The sequence below is a fragment of the Anser anser genome (genome assembly GCF_964211835.1).
Source record: "Anser anser genome assembly, chromosome: 1".
Taxonomy (NCBI): Eukaryota; Metazoa; Chordata; class Aves; order Anseriformes; family Anatidae; genus Anser; species Anser anser.
Window position 1 is genome coordinate 148,343,749 of NC_139720.1, and position 12,107 is coordinate 148,355,855.

The 12,107-nt window shown below is 46.0% G+C and overlaps 1 protein-coding gene across 6 annotated transcripts in view; it reads right to left on the reverse strand.

The window, feature by feature from the left end:
- The window catches only part of MCF2L (MCF.2 cell line derived transforming sequence like), a 161,774-nt gene extending 158,581 nt beyond the window's left edge, over positions 1-3,193 (reverse strand). For 4 of the 6 annotated variants that reach the window (XM_083834916.1, XM_083834915.1, XM_083834913.1 and 1 more), the window contains exon 1: positions 3,051-3,192. The gene's annotated coding sequence lies outside the window, so the exon portion shown is untranslated. Of the gene's footprint in view, positions 1-3,050 lie in introns of all 6 variants that reach the window. The other 2 variants (XM_083834901.1, XM_083834917.1) reach the window with 2 other exon arrangements.
- Between the last annotated feature and the right edge of the window lie 8,914 nt (positions 3,194-12,107).

A 12,107-nucleotide genomic window follows, 5' to 3' on the forward strand; every position in this document is an offset into this window, starting at 1 on the left:
AGGCCCTCAAGTTTAGTAAGATACCGGGCCCGTGAAGCGTCTTGCTGTCCGTTTTGTGCAAACTTCATGTCCGTGGAGGTGACAGACCTCCATTTTCAGTGAATACAAACAATGAAAATCAGACTCTGAGCAACATTAATGTGAATGTGAGAAAAGCACCACCTTACGGGGTTCTTGTTGCCTAGAGATCATTATTAGCAAAACCATTTTTTCCTTAGTCTTTAGAACTCCCACCAAGCCACCTACGTTCCTGAAAACTGAGCTTTCAGAATTAGGCATCTACATTTCTTCTCCTCCTGCCCCCACGCTGCAAAGTTGTCGTTGCCACTCGTTGCTCGTCCCATCCCTTAGAAGCCAGCTAACCACACCGGCCCGAACACGGCGTGACGCGTCGAGACTCTGAAACACAACGGAGAGCAGCTGACGTCCCTTCAGAGCTCCTCGTCTGTATCTGTTTCCACTTGGATCACATTTCCGAGATTTTTCCTCAAAACCCCAGGGAATGACAAGCTATGCCTCATTTTTAAAATAAGCCTGACACACAAGAGATGCTGAGAGAGCTCCGCAGCACTTTGTGCAGGGTGAGGCGGCTGGGTGCTTCACCCCGTATTTTAAACACCGACAAATCTCTCCTTGTGAGACCTGTTCTCATGAGAAGCCTGAATTTCCGACACACCGTGTTAGTCCTGCACGTGCAAAGCCACAACAAATGCAAGACGCTGCCATCATCATGAAACTACCCTGTGCAAAGGCTTTCCTTTGACTCGGAGGTGCCCGAGGCCAAGCACGCAAACCCTAACTCCTCGGGTAACTCAGCTGAAACAAACAAAATAGACACTACTTTCCATACGTCAGTAAATACATGGCATGTTCTGTTTATTTTGCACTTATTTATCATGGAAACAAGCTCTGGAACATCAGTGTTTGGAATGTCAAAGACCTCTCTCCGGACAAAGCTCCTGGGACAGCGCCTTTGGTCAGCGACCACATAGCGCAGCACGCCCGCGCCCTCCCCGGCTTGGAGGCCAGCGGTCCCTGAGGGATGGCTTGGGTCACCTCATCCCACGGACCCGCCGACAAACGCGTACGAGGTGTCCATTTTCAAAGGGCTCACCACAGAACTGCTCCACGAGTCCCTTCTCTTCCTCCTCCTTCCCGACCCCTGCGTGGCAGAGGTCAAAAACATTTTGCAAGAGCCCATAAAAAAAATCCCGAGCCCCGTAGCTGCAGCGCTCAGCCTTTTACTGTAACCCGCCCGGCTGAGGTTTGCCGAGTCTCACGAAACCTCCCCTGCCGCAATTTGCTGGGCAGCCGTGCAAGACAAAGGAGACCCTTTAGGAAAGGAGCGGTAGGCTTCCTTCTGATCTATCTGGGATTTAATTTGCTGTTGAGTAACCATGCTGAATGCTTCCTAATGAAGTTCTTATAGATTTACCCAGCAGGGTAATTTTGTTAGAAATGGCAATTGACAACAACTTTCATCTTGAAAGGGGCACTGAATAAAGAGTTTTAAGTAAGTGTACATTTTAGGATGATTAAGCCGGTGGCTGTTTTGAACCTCCTGCAGAGACCCAGCAGTGCACACAGGTGGTTACCTTCAGGACTGACTTTACAGATATTTTGTCATAAAACAAACAAACAAAGCTTTTCCACGCAACCTCTGTAACTACTTCTCTATAGTCCAGTCCTGAATCAGTGAAACTTGTCACTTCTGGAAACCACCTGAAACACAAGAATTTCCAAGTTCAACAGAAAAAAGTTGCGTGGATGTGCCCCAATTTCCCTTCAGAAGGGATAAGGGCAGAAAAGAGGGTTGTGTGCTAGCAGCCAGGCCTGAACCACAAGAAATTACCCATGACACCGACAAGTGCTAAGAGAGTGCTCAGTCCTCTACCCTACAACTTTTGTCAGGAGCGTGTTCTAGTACCCTCCTGAACTGTGGTCCGAAACAATTTTTTGCCTTGCCCTTCCTACTTGCATGACATTTTTAAACAGACGTCCATTTGCGTTTAATGTTGTATTCTTTGTTTTTCACCATGCTAACCAACCCGTGCTCAGTGAGCGCATTTAAAAACTGAGACCCCGAGACTGAAGGTTATGTTGACTGCTCCGCTCCCCGCTCCAGGAAGGCTGTATGTGTGCTGACACACCCCAAAAAGCAGTCGAAGACCATCATAAAAAGGCAAGCTGGAGGAGGTCTTTCAGGAAATACATGTATTTGGTTTCTTTTTATTTGCTTTCCAAGCCTTTGCTGTTTGCATTCTCGGTCCTTCTGAAATCAGAAGCTCACTTTTAAAAATGAAATAAAAGGCTTGCAAGAGGCAAGATAGTCAGGGCTATCAAGGTAAGAGTTTTACATTCTTTTGTAAGGCTTTCAGGGGAAAAAAAAAATCTTTAAACACATCTTGCTCTCTGACTTTTGGATTGCAAGCACTTAAGCCTCCTTCCTCTTGCAGACACAAGAAGAAGCAGAAGTCAGGGGGGAAAAACCCGAGTCTATAAACACCACAAGTGGCCCGTTTGTTTTGATAGCCCAGCCCTGGTGGAAGTAAATAAGCAGCACACGCGGCTCGCTCCCATCCTGCAGCCCGCCTGCTCAGCCGCCGCGGGGGACGCCTGCCGCCGAGCCCGCCCGTTTGAAACATCTTCACTCCAGCGCCGGCTTTGTCTCCGCTGTCGGGATGCTCCCTACAAAACCCAGGGCACCCGCCTCGCTGGGAAACCCAGGGGTAGGGGAGGCTGAGGCGGGACAGCCCCCGAGGCGCTGGCTCAGCATCCCGCAGCGCCCACCGCATCCCTCAGCCTGTTATCCGTGTATTTCCACGCAGGTCACCGCGCTCGCCTTTGTTTCGCTTCCTCTCCTCGCATCCCAAACCCACCGCCGCCACCAAAACCGAGGGGGGAAGAGAAGAGAAGGGGAGATGCGGGGCGACACCCCCCCCCCCGGGACAAGACCCAGCCCCGCGGCGCCCACCTCAGCCCCGCGGCCGCCGCCGCCCCCCACAAAATGGTGGCGCTCCCCCGGAGGCGGGCGGGGGGCCCCCACTCACCTCGGCGCCCTGCCCCAGGACCCGGTGGCCGCTGCCGCCGGCGCTCCGGAGCTCGCCCGGGCGAGTGGGAGAGAAGAAGGCAGAGCCGGGAGGGAAGGAGGGAGGTGCCGCGGGGCCCCGCCCGCGGCCGGGTGGGTAGCGGGGGGCCGGCGGCTGCCTTTTGTCAGCGCCCCGCCGTGCGTGCTGCCGGGGGCCGCCCTTTGTCCGCCTCCTGCCCGCCGGCCGCCATCCCCCCGAGCACCTGCAGCGCTCGGTTCCCTCCTTCCCTCGTCCCTCAAGCTGAGGGGGGCCGGGGAGGGAGCCCGGGGGGCTCCGGAGGGAGGGGAGAGGCGGCGGCCGCTGGGAGCCGCTTCCCGCCCGCCGCCGCCGCCGGGTCCCTCGGGGATTTTTTGGGGAAGGGGGGACGAGAAGTTTCTCCGGGGGCATTGAGGCGAGGTACGGGGGCACCCTCAGCGAGGAGAGGCCGGCTTTGGGGCGCTCGCAGCCGGCCCCGTGAGGTGAAGTCTGTGGCTATAGGAAAGCAGCTGTCACCTGCGGGAGCCCTGCCCCGGCTGGGCGCTGTGGTGACCTGCGGGTTAATGGAGGCGGAGATGAGAGAAGGTGATCAAGTGGCCTTCACAGCGGCCACAGGAGACTCTGTTTGCCAGGGGACACTCCGAACTGCAGTGTGCCACAGGACTGAGTAGCCCCGCTGCTGCCTCTAACCCTCTGACCCTGCTACCCCGACTGTGAGACGGGGGATTCTGGAGAGAGATTCGGAAAAATCACCATATATTTTTTCCTCTCAGTACCTCACAAGGACGTCTTCAGTGTTGGTTAAAAATATCTGGCTGGTTGACCAGGGAAAAGGGCCTGCTAAAAATGGCATGAAAGAGCAGAGAGAGGACACCTTAACTTGGAGATACTGCCCAAAGCAGCTCTGAAAAGAGAGTCTGCAGAGGACAGAGGAAACATCACTTCTGTGGTCCCCCATGCTGACCGTGTCTCACATCAGAGCCTAGGGACTGACTTAGGGTTTCAAGTACTAGGTCAGACAAGAAGACTGAGCGCTTTTTGATTTAGCGGGATCTTTGCTCAAAAGACGGTACAGTGGTACAGGCTAGTGGTATGAGAACTTGTGGAAGAAATTTATTTCATTACGAATAGTCTTTCGTTTCCTCTCAAATATCGTTTGTTCTGCATTAAATAAAATATACTTATCAATATAACATTGGCTTTGAATAAGGATGCTATATTCCATATATACTCTTGGTTCTGGCTGTGCCAAGAAGCTAGGATGGATTTCATCAGGGAAGCAGTTAACTTTCAGGCAAATGTCAAGAACAGGTGACATTTAGGAGTTCTGAAGACATTAATAAAGTAAGCTACTGAAGCAAACCTGTGCTTTTACATTACAACAGCTGAAGGTGAGAGTGGGTTGGAATGAGGTTAAGATATCCATCCTAGATAAAAGGAGTGGCTTGGGACTCCCAAGAGCTGCAAAACAATCAAGTCTTATGGCTGAGGCAAAAACTGTACCACTGAGCTTCTTCTTCAAATGCAGTATGTTGTGTTTCTCGTGCCCTGGAAATTTGAAAGTGCTATCAATAAACACTGGGGTGGTTTTGCTGATTTTTTGAAATTTCCCAGCTCAAACAAAAGCTGGGATGAGAAAGCCCCAAAGGACCTAATAAATGCTGTGGTGCCAGACGTGCTGTTGCACAGACATCATAGGCAACGAAAGGACAAACTCAGCGAGGTGTTTGAGGCTTGCTGGTGCAGCTGTGCTTTGGGAGTGAGGGTGGGGAAGACAGATGACTGTTTTCAGTGGACGGGCTTTGGCTCAGGCATTAGCTTCTCCCGGCTTAGTGCCGGTGCCTGTTGCTAAATTTATCCAGAACACCGCGAAATATAGGTTTACTTGGTTTACTTCAAATTGTAAGGAGGAGATATACCAAGGTGTATGAATGTGGAATTGCTGTTACATGCCCTGTACTGTGACTCTACACGTGTGCTTCAGGAGAAAGAAGAATTAACCAAGATGCTACAGGAAGACGTTCTCTTAATACGAGCTGTTTCTACCAGCTACGATGTCTGGGCTGGCTGCAAAATGACAACAGGTTGGTTGTCAGGAAGAGGTTATGTGAATTGTGTCCACCATGTATCTGAAGGCTTTCTTTATCATAGGAGCTATGTCCTGTATGGGATCAGCATCTCTAAGTTCTTAGTAATCTGCCGAGAAAAATACGCAGAAAAGTAGGCTTCAAAGCTTTTAGTTATTTAGAAAAGTTCTTCAAGCTCTGTTAGGAACATTTCTGAAACCTTCTGAAAATAAAATAGCCATAATTGTCCAAAGAGAAAAGGAAATTCAAAATATTTTTTAAATAGACTGATAATAATTCTCTTTTTTATAGTGAAGGCAATGCATAGCGAACGATGGAGAATAAATTGCATTTAAAGAGAGGCAGTTTGAAAAGAGAATTATAGCGATTGAGACATGTACAGCAAAGCACTGGGCTGAATGATTAATTTGCAGCTAATATCACTGAAGTGCGACTGAAGTGGGAAAAGATGGAGAGCAGACTGTAGAGAATCCCATTGGTAGGCTGCAAAAATTCCACGTTTGTGCAAGATGTGAGCAAAATGTGTTCCCAAAAAACCTCGCCTGTCTTCTCGCTGCACTGCAAACATTAACAAACATGACTCACGGGCTCAGGGGACACTGCACAATCACGCGCTGCTTTCTGATGGTTTAAAGTATCTCTAGAAATTCCTCCTCCTCTCCTATGAAATATTTACCTTAATAAAAATCCGAAGAACCCACTAAAAATAACAGCAGCTTCTCCATAAATAATAGAAAAACTCTTGGTTTCAGGCATATTCAATGGCTGAATATTTGAGCTGGATGACGTAGAATAAGCAGAGTAGCCTATGGGTGTCCTTTTAGCCTGTAGTAAGTGAGATTTTATCTAAAGAGCAGAGCTGAAGGTTCGGCTGGATGATCCTTTTGTGTCACTGAGATGCTCTGGTGCCAACCAGAGTGCTTAGTGAAACCCAGGACGAATGCCATAAGAAATGGGATTGCATCGAAAGGAGATGGTTTGTGGAGGAATCCAACACACAGGTCACTCAGATGTGCACATTGACTAAGACAAAATCTAATTAGCTACAAGGAAAGAGAAATGTGCACACCAACTGCTCTTTGATGCCCTTCCTGGACTGGTTTAGATCAAAAAGCAGCGCACGTGCTTGGGCTTTACAAAACAGATGGTGAAACGGGAGACTTTTTACCTGGCCCTGGAGCAAAACTGAAATCCTCATTTAAATTCAGCTCGGTTAGGCTCCCAGCTGGAGATGCGGGCTCCCAGTTCGCTGCTGTACCAGCTAGGAAGGCGGGCACTAGCAATAGCGAAGATACACTTCAATCTTATAAGGTGTAAGAGAAATGAGTAAACCAGGAAGAAAACTACCTATTTCCAGGGAATTAGCTGAAATGGGGGAATCCTGTAGTCGGACCTGTCTATTGGGAAGCCCTAGGAAATCTGTAGCAATGGGAGCAGGGACCAAGGGAAACCGTGGACCCCTCACCATAGCTAATACAGCGGAAGTCTCTTCATTTCCAGGCGCTGCTTTCCTCGAGCTCCACGATCCCAGCAACCCGCGCATGGCACAAAGTGGCTCCCCACAGGCACGGGCAAGCATCTCCTCTGCCTTGATCCTGCAAATAGGTGAGATTTCTAGCAAGATCACGCTGGAAGTGGCCGTGGAAAATCTGTCCTGTTGTTTTCCTCAGGGGCTGGCACACTATCAGACTCTTCCAGCTTCTGGTGCCTGTAAAGCATCTGTGACGTGCAGAGCAAATGATTCCCTTTCCTCTCCTCCCTTCCTTCCTTTCAGGGTTACGAGAGTCAGGCCAGGCCCCTCGTTAGCCGTCCCACATCCATGAAAGGTGCTGGGCGGACTGGGAGATCTGTCTGTAAGCTGGCACGCTGAGTACATCTGAAGGGAAGCGAGAAGATTCCCAGCCTGGAGTCCTGTGATGCTAAAGATGCTTAGGGCCTACAAACCCCTCCTGCCTCAGGCTGCAACGTCCACACCTTGGCATCTAAATAAGATTAGTCCTAATCTGTGTATTGGGGACACGGCTGCAAACAATAGAAGTCATGTGGGAGGATGGGGTTGCAAGCCTGGCGTGTGCAGGAGCCCCAAATCCTACTTTTACCTTTCATGTTTGGAACTTTCTGCAGTATGAGAATGACAGAAGGTATTGAGAGTATTTTGCCTTTTTTTTTTTTCTTGGACATGGATGTGAAACATCCTATGCTGTATATGTTTTCTCTCCCTCCTAGTTAATATTTTTCCTGGCTTTCCCAAGAGTTTCAAAAATAACTGGAATCCTTAACAGAGTTCACTGTGCTTACATTCAGTACCGTTGCTTATATTTGGACAGTAAATACTCTTTTAACGTCTAACAAACAAATGAAATACCTACTGAAGGACTTGGGCTGAATGTCATAGTCACCAATCTGCAGCTGTTCTTATTAGCGTGCCATCCAACAGAGAATCTTCTGCTGGCTCTGTGGGGAGCTCAGGTATCTGCATGGGACTGGAAACATGGCGTGCTCTGGGCTGCAATGTGTCAGGAAGGGATGTCAAAGTTCTCTTCTGCGGGAAACGCAAACTGCGGATCAGAGTTTTGGACTGTGCACCATGAAACTCCTGAAACAAAGACTGCTGGTTAAGGAATTAAGTTGCAAGGGGCTGGACAAAAGCATGGAATTTCTTTAGAAATGCCAGTAAAGAACAACGTGTTAGTTTTGATTGCATCTAGTGTGGTGGTAGAGAATAAATTGGATTTGTAGCCGTGAGCCCTACGAGAAGAGCGGTGTAACATGACAGAAAGATGACATGTCTGTGAAATGGTCGTGTAAAAGATGAATTGCAGGCAAATGGTCAAATGGCCAGACATCAGACTGACAGGTCAATCCACGTAAGAAGATGAGTGACCTCTGTGTATCGGAAATTTATTTTCAGGCTACTGTAATACTTCCTCAACTCCCAAGCCAACACATTTTAATATAGCATCTGTAGTGCCCGCACACAGACGATGAGAAGACAGGGGAGTGACAAGAGTGTCAGAGCACTTGTAGTGCCTGGCAGCAGCTGCATGGGCTTTTGCCCAACATCCACTTTCCTCCCTAACTCAGCACAACTCCTGCCATGCTGCCTTGGCTCAATACCTGGGTATAAAATTGTTACGATAAATCAGAATTGTTAAGTGTGAAAAGCAAGGGGAACGTAAATCTTCATAAAACAAAGCAGTTAAAAAGTTAATGGGGTGGTTAGATATTAACCTTATGAAAAACAAGAATACCTTCTAAAAAACAATCATTTACTGCTCTAAAATAGCAGCAGCTCTTAAACAATGGGTAAGGGAGAAGATTTCTTGGACGGGCACATTAGCTGCCAGTAAAATTAAGATATTCTCACAGCTTTCTGTATTTTAATGTTCATACATATTTGGAAATAAAGAATTGGCAGATGGTTCTCATGAGTTACATCTGGAAATAACAGATACCAAAGCTGAGTGTGCGGGTATTATTCAGATAGGCTAAGGAGAGTGGCACGTTGCCAAAAGTTTGCTGGAGGATACCACCATGATCGATGCAGAACAAGAACAGCACGAGGGAAATGCATGTTTCAGGTATGGACAGGAATTTCCATGGGTGTGTGGGAGAATTTAAATATCCATTCCCTTTCCATGTTGCCAAAATTCTAGGATATGGGTAGTTTGCAGTAAATTCAATGGGTTAAAAATCCCCTTTTCCCAATACCTTAAAATTACAACTTTTAATAACAAAAACAATTGAAAAAGTCCCATCAGACCACAGATCCTCTTGAAGGTGTGGGGAGCTGGGGGTCAGCCTCTTCTCACAGGTAGCTAGTGATAGGACTAGTGGGAATGGCCTCAAGTTGCACTGGGGAGGTTCAGGTTGGAAATGAGGAGACATTTCTTCTCAGAAAGAGCAGTCAGGCACTGGGACGGGTTGCCCAGGGAGGTGGTGGAGTCACCGTCCCTGGGGGTGTTCACGGAGAGGTTGGACGTGGTGCTTAGGGACATGGTTTAGTCGGTGACAGGGGTGGTAGGGGGATGGCTGGACCAGGTCATCTTGGAGGGCTCTTCCAACCTTAATGGTTCTGTGATTCTATGATTCTGTGAACTAACATACATGGATGCTGTAGGGAGAGGGTTTGTTTCCAAAACACGCACAATTTTAGCAGAGGAAAGGCTGGATGGAGGTTGAGTCTGAACGTGCTCAGAGACCTGGGAAAACAACAGGGCTGGATGAGGAGGAACAGAAGACAGCGACCACCTCCCACGTGGGATTCCCGTGGAAAAGCGCCCTGTCACAAAGCACTCCCCAGCTGGTATCTCCCGCAGCGAGGATCCAACACAGGGCTTGTAGCGGGGGTTCATTGCACTGGAGAGACTGTGAAGAGAAAGAGAGGGAGGCGTGGAAAGGAGCCTCCCTCTCCTCCTTTCTCTTGTGGTGTGTGCACGGCCAAGTATTTTTGGATAGAGTGACCTGAATGCTTCTCTGAGGCAGACAAATAGAGACAAAAGATCTCTATCTTTCTCATTACCACGTACTGGACTAGGCTTTGCTCAGATGTGGAAGGAATGGTTTCCTGTACCCCAGCATGTCAGACACTGGAAAAGAGTGCAAGAAATATGTAAAAATATGTAAAAATATGTGTCCTCTTTCTTACTTAAAGGGAGAACAAGAATTCAGCAGGCACTGAAGTTCAAAACACTAATCAAATGCTTTAGAAAGGACAATTCTCAGTTATAGAGAGTAAGAGTGTCTGCATGTTTTGTGTTTGAGGAAACACCAATCCTAACATGCCCTAAGCATTTTACCAGTGTGTATACACTGTAATTGTGGTTAAACTGTGTCAGGATGGAGGTAAGTTTGAATGAATGTATCTGTAAATGTAGATCTGTAAATGAAGGCCAGAGCCTTGGAGCAAGGTGGATTCCAAATCCTCCGCTTTGGGACCTCCTGACTCGCTGCGTTGCCATACAATCTACAAAGGAGGGATCTTCAGCTTTTTTTCTATCTGGACCAGTCCCCTTCAGTACAATGACACACAAATACCTGGTGCAGTCATTTTACAAACCACAGCTTAAGTTTTTAAGATGCTTCTGTTCTTTAAGGCTAAACTACTACATATTCTGGACTTCCTAAGTTGGGCCACTTTAAAACCAAGTGAATCCCAATAGTTACTGAGCTGCATCACTGCATCAGGGTTAAGCTTTGGTCTTGTGCCTGAAGTCCCTGACAAGACAAAGTTTCTCTTTCCGAGCTCTAATTTTATCAGAATAAGAGAACACAATCCCTATTCATAGCTGGGAATACAGTTAGAATTCAACCTAATTAATACTGACAACTCTCTCTAGCTATGCAATTTATAATCACCTTAGAGGCAAGCTGCTCAGCATTTCCTGGAAGAATATTCCTGCTACTGAGTTGGAAGCATTTTCTGAAATGAAAGTCAGCATAGCACTTGATGCTGTTAAATGGATCCAGGACTTTTTTTCCTTCTTTTCTAAAGCTCAGTATTTATTAAATTGCTAGATCACATTAGCTTTCAGATCTGGCAGTGGTTTTGACATTAACATTTCAGTGTCAAGCATCTTTACAAAATACATTTAAAATCTCAAGGTGAGTGTTGATGTGCTTTTTGAACAACAATTAGCATTGCTTCCCTCATTAGGAACAAGAAGCATATTCTGTTTTTCACCCATTAAGTAAGGAAACTGGATGCTAACAGCTCTTCCTGCTATAATCTGAACAGTGAGCCTGTGAACCTAAAAGGACCCTGCATCCTAAGTATTTTTAAAAGCTTAATGCACCAGGAGGTTTCTTAACTGAAATAAATAATAGAAAACAACAACAAACCTTTGGGTGGTTGAAAATTTAATACTAGTCCTATTTGTCTCCTTTAACTGAAAAATAAAGACTTGAATTATTAAAAGTCACCACTATTACTTTACTGCAGACTCATCAGTTAAAAAAAGAACTGAAACACTGTAATTTTCAGATAAAACACATCCAAACGTATGTGGGGCACATTAGGCAACTTATAAACTGTTCTGTACAAAGAAAGGGGTTAATGGCTGTTTTTGTTCTTACCCCCATCTTACCATTTCACAGTGCAAATGGAACCTATGAATGGACATGGTTTTTGCTTTAGCATTTGAATGAAATTAAAATGAAAGGACCTGTAAGTATACATAACGGAAACACAAAACAACAAGGCTGTATTAGAACGCTCAAAAATTATTTTTAACTTCCTGTTGAGCAGCAGCTGAGGAAATCAGAATATTCATAAAGCATATTCATAAAGCAAAACCATGAAATTTCAGTCTGTATCCAACCTATTTCATTTCATATCAAAATCAACCTCTTGAAACATTTTATTGAGCAGTATTGCATATATTGCGGGAAAAATTGTAGGCTCATTGTAGAACAGAAGAAACAGTTTTAAAGTAATTTACAATGGAACTTACTAAAAGTGCATCATTTAAAGAGCCAAAGGAAAACATATGGTATTCAATTTAGAATTAATACTGTTCAGAAATCCCTTTCTGTTCTTTTTCCTTTAAACAATTATATATTTTTATATGCAAAATAGAAAGTTGGCTACTTTTGAAGTGATTTGTTCCTCTCTCTACTGTGTTCCTCCTGAAATCCGTATGCATCATGTTCTCTTTTCCATTTAGTATTTTTTATCTAATGGCAATTTGTAAATTTTTTCTTCATTACATGAAGAAAGAGAAAAAACATCTTCCATATTTACCTTTCTCCCTCAAACTACCTTACCTAGAAGCTCACTCAGTAGAAAAAAAAAAAACAACAAAATTTCTTGATGAACAGAAGGGAGATGGGTAAATATGCTTGCATATTGTTTGATAAAAAGTTCATATATGTGCAAAATCATTACTCTAAAATCTTTATTATGGGAACTGAGAAAGCAATATACAAACAATGTGCCTAAGCGCCAAGAAAGAGA